Below are 11295 nucleotides of genomic sequence, written 5' to 3' on the forward strand. Positions count from 1 at the left end.
TCCCTTCTGGTTAATGAGTTCATCCTAGAATTGGATAGAATGGTCTGGCACACCACAGAATCCTGCACCCCCATATCTAAGACTGCTGAGAGACGCTATTATATCCCTGCCAAGGGACCTGAATTGTTGTTCTCCCACCCCACCCCCAACTTGCTGGTGGTACAGGCAGCTACGGAAAGGGCTAGGTCACAAAATCAAATGACCACTCTGATGGACAAGGGCCCAAAGAGTCTCAACTTCCTGTGGAGAAAGGTCTTCGGCTCTGTGAGCCTGCAATTTTGCATCACTAACTATTAGGCCCTGTTAGCAAAATATTACTTTAACAATTATTCCATGCGAGCGAACTTGAAGGACAAGCTCCACCCTGAGATCAGAGCCCAGTTTTAGTCCTTCATAGTGGAGCACAAGTTAGTGGTGAAAACAGCCCTTCAGGCCACAGTTGATGCAACAGATATGGCATACAGAAGTCTGGCCACTGGTATAGTCAGGAGGAAGGATTCTTGGTTACAATCATTGGGATTTCCCAGGGAGGTCCAGAATACCTTTCTAGACCTTCCCTTTGATGAGCTGAATTTCTTTAATGAGAAAATGGACAAATCTCTACACTTGTTAAAGGACTTGAGATTGACCCTGTACTCCCTGGGGATCTACATTTCAGCCCCAAGGAAGAAACCCCAGAGACAAACCTATAAACCAAGGCCATCACCTCCTCATGCATTCTATTACCAGTGCCCAACCAAGCCTCCAACAAAATGCCAGAGAGTTCAGAGGCCTTGCTTTTAAGTCCCCTCTACCACCATGACCTCTACCCATTCCCAACCACTTACAAAAGGCCACTTTTGACATGGATTGAGTCCCACCTACCAACACTGATGCCACCCAACTCTTCTGTGCTATTTTTGGGGGCTCTCACCCCCTTCGCTCACAACCAGCAGTTAATCATGACTGACATTTTGGAGATTATCCATCAGAGGTAAGCCATATAGTTCCTCTGCCTTTCCCCCTAACAAGCCCCCTTCTTGGTCCCTCTTCAGGGACCATTCTCACGAGGTGATTCTTCAACAGGAAGCAGAATCCCTCCTACACTGAGCGGCAATAGAATGCATCCGACCTCAATATCAAGGAGGAGGGTTCTACTCTCCATATTTCCTAGTCCCCCCAAAAAGATGGAGGGTAGAGAAACCTTTGGCAACTCAACATCTTTATACAAAAGTCAAAATTAAGAATGATTACATTGGCATCAATAATTCCCTCGCTTCAGGAGGAGATGTGGTTCGTGACTGTCGACATGAAGGATGTGTAGTGGAAGTGGTTGGGTCATTATAAAACCTAAATCTAATTTCCCCCATACTAATTTCCCCCTACTGTTACTCACACCTTTTTGTCAACTGTCTGAAATGGGCCACTCTCATTACCATTACAAAAGTAATTTTTCCTCCCTTGTAATCCTGCTGTTAATTGAATTGTCTCATTAGACTGACCTCACACTTGATAAAGCAACTCCCATCTTTTCATGTATTTATACCTGCTCCTGTATTTTCCACTCCATGCATCTGATGAAGTGGGTTCTAGCCCACAAAAGCTTATGCACAAATAAATTTGTTAGTCTCTAAGGTGCCACAAGGACTCCTCATTGTTTTTACTTCCATATAGATATTCTGTTACCCGGGGTTTTCAGAACCCCCAGTAGTGGTAATGTAACTGTTTCCTTCCAGGTGGTGTCAGGAATAAATTAATGGGAACACAGCAATTCCATCTGATCAAAGATAAATGCAAGTAAATATACTCTTGTCTAAAACTGCAGTTTATTAGATTTAAGCACACATAGACATAAGCAATATGTTTAGAACATCCCAAATATTTATCTAAATTCTGAGAAGGTATTGAGTATTCAATGGTAGATCAGCGCTGACCAAACGCCTCCCTGCCAGGGACTAAAAGTGCCAAGAAAAATGCCTCTCCAAGGATACCTCCAGAGGAGTGCTCCAAAGTACACTGTATTATCTAGGCTTTTTATAACTAACTTCTACAAAACACATAGGTCATAATGACCCCTACTGGATCATCACTTTTCCTAACTTTCAATAAACTTCTAATATCAGAGGCACCTAGACTCAAGGTTTTTCACCCACTTATCTTCTTTCAGTCTCAGTTATTTACTTTTCTCTCCCCTCCTCCCATTCTGATTAGCAGAAACTGCAGCTAGTTTTAACCCTGCGTCTAAAAGATTGTTTTCAAATTAACCCTTAACTATGTGGTGTTCTGTTTCATTAATTTATGGTGGCTGAATGCACATATGGTTGCAATTAGCTTAATTATACACAAATCCCTCAGATCCAGGGCAACAATTCAGCCCTCCCAAAGCATGTTCCTGTGGTTTATGGTGGGTCGGGAACATTTCCGATTCCAAATCCTTTCCTTTGGACTGGCAACAGCACCCAGACTATGCACAAAAATTTTCTCTGTGGTGGGAGCCCTGATGAGATGTAAGGGCTACACAGTTTTCCTGTATCTGGATGATTGGCTCCTGGCCGCTCCCGCCAGTGGGTCAGGTTGATGGCCGAGTTTCTCATCAAGCTTCTTATAGCCCTGGGTATTTGCATAATCAGAGAAAAGCCTGCATCACCCACAAAGACAATAAACTTTATTGGCATGACATTGGACTCTGCTTCCGCAAGAACTTTCCTGTCCATAGACAGATTTCATATAGTGAGCAACCTGGTTGCATGGACTTCTTACAGACCAAGAACTACAGTGTGAATATGCCCTTCACTGTTAAGCCATACAGCCATGTGCACTTATGTGACACCATTCACCAAACTTCATCTATGATATGTACAGGCCTGGCTCTGCTTGGTCTACTTACTGGACAGAGACCACATCAACTCCAAGGTGACCGTTCCCACTGTTATCCCCAAAAATGGATTTTGGGATGCTGCTACTATAATCTGCTTATTGCCTCCTTATTCTGCTTTTCCTAAGGTAAAAGTTTCTGGGGTTAAGGAAACACTAAAGGACACAGATAAAACTTTCCAATAAAGTAACTGACACAGGTAGTATTATTTCCAAAACAAAGTATCTTTTTATTAAAGTAACTAATAATCCCAACTACAACAGGGTCTAAAAAATCCTAAACAAGGCACAAAATCCCTGACACCAATCCCTTATTGCAAGTTCAAGAGCATTCAAACTATAATAGCATATAGTTCAATGGATTCTAAGCGAAGAAATTTATTACAAGTAGCCAGTTTGAGACATAGCTGACAGCAGTTCCTAAATTGCTTTTAAGTTTATATAGATATGTTGCAATTAAAAACAGAATTTTATGCATTCTTATAAACACACACACACTAACCCTATACAGTATCCTACACTGTATTTATACTGTGCTATAATTAAAAGAATAACAGGCTTATTTTATAAAAAGAAAAGGAGTACTTGTGGCACCTTAGAGACTAACAAATTCATTAGAGCATAAGCTTTCGTGAGCTACAGCTCACTTCATGCATCCGATGAAGTGAGCTGTAGCTCACGAAAGCTTATGCTCTAATAAATTTGTTAGTCTCTAAGGTGCCACAGGTACTCCTTTTCTTTTTGCGAATACAGACTAACACGGCTGCTACTCTGAAAAGCTTATTTTATGAATCCATTGGTGTTTCTTTAAAAATCACTGTTGCTGCCTTATAAATTCTCTGGTCGCTGTTGCTGTTTAGTTCCTAGTTAGTCAGCTTTGCTCTGCTCCAGTTTTCTTTTTTCTCTCTGTAGCAGGTGTTCTGACTTCTTTCCGGCAGACTTTCTTTGCCTCATCTTGCTGGCTTTTTGTCTTTTTTCAATTGTCTCTTTCTCTCTCTCAGGCTCAGACTCCAGACCCCAAAACTGCCAGCTGGCAACTGGCCTTTTATACTGTATTGTAGCTCCCTTCTAATATACCCTACTATTCTTAGAAGCAATTACCTCACTTACACATGCCCAGTATTAACCATTACTTCAGAGCTCAGATTGACAGCTCTGACCTTTAAAACAAGTTGTGACTGGTATGAGTGGACTCTGACCAGCTAGCTCAGGGGTTCTCAAACTGGGGGGTTGTGACCCCTCAGGAGTTACAAGGTTATTACATGGGGGGTCGCAAGCTGCCAGCCTCCACCCCAAACCTCTCTTTGCCTCTAGCATTTATAATGGTGTTAAATATATTAAAAAGTGTTTTTAATTTATAAGGAGGGTCACACTCAGAGGCTTGCTGTATGAAAGGGGTGACCAGTACAAAAGTTTGAGAACCACTGAGCTAGCTATTCAGTTAACTGACCACTCTGTACTGCACATGCTCAGTTGCCACCAGTCTCACACATGCTTACTCTTGTCATTTACCTCAGAGCTGTGATTCTGCCGATCCACACACATACCTGGTTCTATTTTAGAAATCCTAGGTTTTCACTGAGCTTGCTTACTGTCTGCAGTGTTCGTTTCAGTGTGGAGTGATTTTTGCTTATTGAAAATAGAGATTAGAAAACAAAGTGGAGACTGGAGAATTCCTCTGGTAATATCACAAGAGTCATCACCTCCCTCACCTGGGGGTCAAACCTGGAAAAGGCATTCCCTTCAGTACTCCCATCCCCAATATCACCTTCATGATGAACTTCTTCTGGGCGGGGGTTCCCACTTGAACAAACACTGCCCATGGTACCTGGACCCTACAGAAGGCCAGACTACACATCAACATACTAGAACTGAGGGCAGTTTGCCTTCTGTGCAAAACTCATAGGCTCACTCCAGATCCAAGTGATGTCAGACAATGTAACCACCATCATTTACATAAACAAACAAGATGGAGCAATGTCTCTTCCCTGCTGCTTGGAAGCAGTTAGGCTCTGGAACTGGTGCGTCAGAGACCGGACCACAATCCAAGGCACTTACCTCTTAGGTGTTCAGACTTCCTTAGCAGACAACCTAAACAGGCACTTCTCAGTGGACCACGAGCGGGAAATCCATGACTCTATCCTGGGCAAAATATTCACACAATAAGGTACACCTTGGTGGGACCTCTTTGTGTCCTAAATGAACAGAAAACTTTCCCCATATTGCTCCAGAAGAGCCATGGGCCACAGCTCCCAGGGAGATGCTTTTCTCTTGTCCTGGACAAACTACCTTAGACATGCCTTTGCTCTCATTCCCCTGCTTCCACAGGTCATGAAAAAGGTATGTTGTGACAGGGCCAACATCATTCTCCTAGCACCCAACTGACCCAGGCAGTCTTGGTTCAAGAAGTTCCTGACAATGTTTGCCCATCTCTCAATCAAGATACACCACTTTCTGAAGCTCCTAGCTCAGGAGAGGAGCAAAATAAAACACCCCAATCTGGGCTCACTCCACTTCACAGCCTGGTGTTCAGATGCACATTGGAAATAGAATGTTTCTACTCGGCTTCTATTCAGGCTATCCTTACCTAATGTAGGAAAGCTTCGACCAGGACCTGCTACCTGGATGAATGAAGGCATTTCTCTGCCTGCTGCAGCACAATCATAGAATCATAGAATCATAGAATCATAGAATATCAGGGTTGGAAGGGACCCCAGAAGGTCATCTAGTCCAACCCCCTGCTCAAAGCAGGACCAAGTCCCAGTTAAATCATCCCAGCCAGGGCTTTGTCAAGCCTGACCTTAAAAACCTCTAAGGAAGGAGATTCTACCACCTCCCTAGGTAACGCATTCCAGTGTTTCACCACCCTCTTAGTGAAAAAGTTTTTCCTAATATCCAATCTAAACCTCCCCCATTGCAACTTGAGACCATTACTCCTCGTTCTGTCATCTGCTACCATTGAGAACAGTCTAGAGCCATCCTCTTTGAAACCCCCTTTCAGGTAGTTGAAAGCAGCTATCAAATCCCCCCTCATTCTTCTCTTCTGCAGACTAAACAATCCCAGCTCCCTCAGCCTCTCCTCATAAGTCATGTGCTCTAGACCCCTAATCATTTTCGTTGCCCTTCGTTGTACTCTTTCCAATTTATCCACATCCTTCCTGTAGTGTGGGGCCCAAAACTGGACACAGTACTCCAGATGAGGCCTCACCAGTGTCGAATAGAGGGGAACGATCACGTCCCTCGATCTGCTCGCTATGCCCCTACTTATACATCCCAAAATGCCATTGGCCTTCTTGGCAACAAGGGCACACTGCTGACTCATATCCAGCTTCTCGTCCACTGTCACCCCTAGGTCCTTTTCCGCAGAACTGCTGCCGAGCCATTCGGTCCCTAGTCTGTAGCGGTGCATTGGATTCTTCCATCCTAAGTGCAGGACCCTGCACTTATCCTTATTGAACCTCATTAGATTTCTTTTGGCCCAATCCTCCAATTTGTCTAGGTCCTTCTGTATCCTATCCCTCCCCTCCAGCGTATCTACCACTCCTCCCAGTTTAGTATCATCCGCAAATTTGCTGAGAGTGCAATCCACACCATCCTCCAGATCATTTATGAAGATATTGAACAAAACGGGCCCCAGGACCGACCCCTGGGGCACTCCACTTGACACCGGCTGCCAACTAGACATGGAGCCATTGATCACTATCAACATTCTCCAGTCACTGCAAGTATTCTGATAATCTTTATCTCCTGGTCCTAAGGTCTCAGGTCTCTCTATTAGTTTGTTGCAGGTCCACTTTGCAGCGATTAGTGCCTTCCTCCCTCTGGTAGATGGACATTCTGTCTTCACCCATCCAAATTCAGTTTATGAAGAGCCTAATTTGGACACCAGTGATCAAGTCTACACCTCAATGGGACCTTAATCTTTCCTGTTGACACTCTCCAAACTACCCTTTGAACCCTTGTTGACATGTTCCATGCCCCACCTGTCCATGAAAGTTGCATTTTTAGTGGCTATTATTTCAGCCAGGAGGGTCAGCAAGCTGAGAGCCATCATGGCAGACCGCCCTATATGATTTTTCACAAGGAGAAGGTTTCTCTTCACCTACATCCTAAATTTCTTCCCAAAGTTGTTTCTGAATTCTACGTGAACCAAAATGTCCACTAGCAGTCTTTTTTCTGAAACCCCATGCTTCCATCAAAGAGAAGAGACTTCACTCCCTCGATGTCCTATGCGCCCTGGCATTCTATCTGCAAAGAACCAAACCAATCAGAAAATCACCAAAGCTTTTTATTGCCATACCAGAAATATTGCATGGTCAAATGATATCCTCTTAAAGTATCTCTAAGTGGGTTTCAGGATGCATCCTAGAGTGCTACAGGTTAACACATATCCTTCCGCCGGAGGTGTCACAGCTCACTCCATGAGAGCACAGGCTGCCTCTGCAGCTTTCCTGCAGGAGGTCCAGATATCAGATATTTTCAAAGTGGCCACCTGAAGCTCCATCCACACATTTGCTATACACTACATATTAGTTCTTGCTTCTGTTGTGGATTCATAGATTCATAGATATTAAGGTCAGAAGGGACCATTCTGATCATCTAGTCCGACCTCCTGCACAGCGCAGGCCACAGAATCTCACCCACCCACTCCTACGAAAAACCTCACCTATGTCTGAGCTATTGAAGTCCTCAAATCGTGATTTAAAGACTTCAAGGAGCAGAGAATCCTCCCTCAAGTGACTCGTGCCCCATGCTACAGAGGAAGGCAAAAAACCTCCAGAGCCTCTCAAATCTGCCATGGAGGAAAATTCCTTCCCGACCCCAAATATGGCGATCAGCTAAACCCTGAGCATATGGGCAAGATTCACCAGCCAGATACTACAGAAAATTCTTTCCTGGGTAATTCAGATCCCATCCATCTAATATCCCATCTCAGGGGATTAGTCCTATTTACCCTGAATATTTAAAGATCAATTACTTACCAAAATCCCATTATCCCATCATACCATCTCCTCCATAAACTTATCGAGTAGAATCTTAAAGCCAGATAGATCTTTTGCCCCCACTGCTTCCGTTGGAAGGCTATTCCAAAACTTCACTCCTCTGATGGTTAGAAACTTTCGTCTAATTTCAAGTCTAAACTTCCTGGTGGCCAGTTTATACCCATTTGTTCTTGTGTCCACATTGGTGCTGAGGTGAAATAATTCCTCTCCCTCTCCGGTATTTATCCCTCTGATATATTTATAGAGAGCAATCATATCTCCCCTCAACCTTCTTTTAGTTAGGCTAAACAAGCCAAGCTCCTTAAGTCTCCTTTCATAAGACAAGTTTTCCATTCCTCGGATCATCCTAGTAGCCCTTCTCAGTACCTGCTCCAGTGTGAATTCATCCTTTTTAAACATGGGAGACCAGAACTGCACACAGTATTCTAGGTGAGGTCTCACCAGTGCCTTGTATAATGGTACTAAAACCTCCTTATCCCTACTGGAAATGCCTCTCCTGATGCATCCCAAAACCGCATTAGCTTTTTTCACAGCCATATCACATTGGCAGCTCATAGTCATCCTATGATCAACCAATACTCCAAGGTCCTTCTCCTCTGTTACTTGTAATTGATGCGTCCCCAACTTATAACTAAAATTCTTGTTATTAATCCCTAAATGCATAACCTTACACTTCTCACTATTAAATTTCATCCTATTACTATTACTCCAGTTTACAAGGTCATCCAGATCCTCCTGTATAATATCCCGATCCTTCTCTGAATTGGCAATACCTCCCAGCTTTGTATCATCTGCAAACTTTATTAGCACACTCCCACTTTTTGTGCCAAGGTCAGTAATAAAAAGATTAAATAAGATTGGTCCCAAAACCGATCCCTTAGGAACTCCACTGGTAACCTCCCTCCAGCCTGACAGTTCTCCTTTCAGTAGGACCCGTTGCAGTCTCCCCTTTAACCAATTCCTTATCCACCTTTTGGTGTTCATATTGATCCCCATTTTCTCCAATTTAACTAATAATTCCCCATGTGGCATGGTATCAAATGCCTTACTGAAATCTAGGTAAATTAGATCCACTGCATTTCCTTTATCTAAAAAATCTGTTACTTTTTCAAAAAAGATTAGGTTGGTTTGGCACGATCTACCTTTTGTAAAACTATGTGTATTTTGTCCCATTTACCATTGACTTCAATGTCCTTAACTAATTTCTCCTTCAAAATTTTTTCCAGGACCTTGCATACTACAGATGTCAAACTAACTGGCCTGTAGTTACCCGGATCACTTTTTTTTCCATTCTTAAAAATAGGAACTATATTAGCAATTCTCCAATCATTTGGTACTACTCCTGAGTTTACAGATTCATTAAAAATTCCTGCTAATGGGCTTGCAATTTCAGGTGCCAATTCCTTTAATATTCTTGGATGAAGATTATCTGGGCCCCCCGATTTAGTCCCATTAAGCTATTTGAGTTTCGTTTCTACCTCAGATATGGTAATATCTACCTCCATATCCTCATTCCCATTTGTCATGCTACCATTATCCCTAAGATCCTCTTTAGCCTTATTAAAGACTGAGGCAAAGTATTTGTTTAGATATTGGGCCATGCCTAGATTATCTTTAACCTCCACTCCATCCTCAGTGTTTAGCGGCCCCACTTCTTCTTTCTTAGTTTTCTTCTTATTTATATGGCTATAGAACCTTTTACTATTGGTTTTAATTCCCTTCGCAAGGTCCAACTCTACTCGATTTTTAGCCTGTCTCACTTTATCTCTACATGTTCTGACCTCAATAAAGTAGCTTTCCTTGCTGATCCCTCCCATCTTCCACTCCCTGTATGCTTTCTGCTTCTTCTTAATCACCTCTCTAAGATGCTTGCTCATCCAGCTTGGTCTACAACTCCTTCCTATAAGAAAAGGAGTACTTGTGGCACCTTAGAGACTAACAAATTTATTAGAGCATAAGCTTTCGTGAGCTACAGCTCACTTCATCGGATGCATCCGATGAAGTGAGCTGTAGCTCACGAAAGCTTATGCTCTAATAAATTTGTTAGTCTCTAAGGTGCCACAAGTACTCCTTTTCTTTTTGCGAATACAGACTAACATGGCTGCTACTCTGAAACTCCTTCCTATGAATTTTTTCCCCTTTCTTGGAATACAGGCTTCCGATAGCTTCTGGAGCTTTGATTTAAAGTAATCCCAGGCCTCCTCTACCTTTAGATCCATAAAGTTCTTTAGTCCAATCCACTTCCCTAACTAATTTCCTTAATTTTTGAAACTCAGCCCTTTTGAAATCAAAAACTCTAGTTGCAGATTTATTTTTGTTAATCCTTCTGTTCAGTTTGAACTGAATTATCTCATGATCACTTGAGCCAAGATTGTCCCCTACAACCATTTCTTCTATGAGGTCCTCGCTACTCACCAAAATTAAATCTAAAATGGCGTCCCCTCTAGTCGGTTCAGCAACTACTTGATGAAGGAATCCATCAGCTATCACATCTAGGAAAATCTGAGCCCTATTATTATTACTAGCACTGGTCCTCCAGTCTATATCTGGGAAGTTAAAGTCTCCCATGATCACGCAGTTTCCACTAGTATTTACTTTATTAAAAACATTAAAAAGGGCTCTATCCATATCCAAATTAGATCGCGGAGGTCTATAGCACACCCCAAGTACTATCGTAGGAGAGGCTTTACTAGTTATCTTCCCCAATGTAATTTTTGCCCAAATGGACTCTGTTTTATCCATTGCATCGCTTCTTATTTCTTTACATTCTACCTCATCATTGATATACAATGCTACTCCACCACCTTTACCTTTGTTTCTGTCTTTTCTAAACAGCACATACCCTTCAATACCTGTAGTCCAGTAATGACTACTATTCCACCATGTTTCTGTTATCCCTATAATATCTGGTTTCACTTCCTGCACCAGTAGCTCTAGTTCCTCCATTTTGTTACCTAGGCTCCTCGCATTGGTGTACAAACATCTTAATTTTTGCTGTTTGGCCTCGCTCACAGTTTATATCCTATTAGGCACAGTCATTCTACAGCCAGTATAACCTATTAGACTAGTATCCACACCACCCTTGCTCCTTACTTACATTCTCCTACCCACGGCTGTATCCTTCTTACTTCGTCTTCTTCCCTCTCAATGCTAAAATCTGGCGTGGAGATTACCTGGACATCTCCCAACCATCTCCCCCAAATTCCTAGTTTAAAGCTCTCTTTATCAGTTGTGCCAGCCTTGATCCTAGAAGTCTATTTCCTTCCCTACTCAGATGAAGTCCATCCCGAGAGAACTATCCTCTGTCCGTGAATGCCTCCCAGTGGCCATACATCCCAAAGCCCTCCTTATAGCACCACTGCCTAAGCCATCTGTTGACGGTCATAATCTTGTCACACCTTTGTTGCCCTTCTCTAGGAACAGGAAGGATCCCACTAAA

This window comes from Dermochelys coriacea, chromosome 3, assembly GCF_009764565.3.
Source record: "Dermochelys coriacea isolate rDerCor1 chromosome 3, rDerCor1.pri.v4, whole genome shotgun sequence".
NCBI classification, from domain to species: Eukaryota; Metazoa; Chordata; order Testudines; family Dermochelyidae; genus Dermochelys; species Dermochelys coriacea.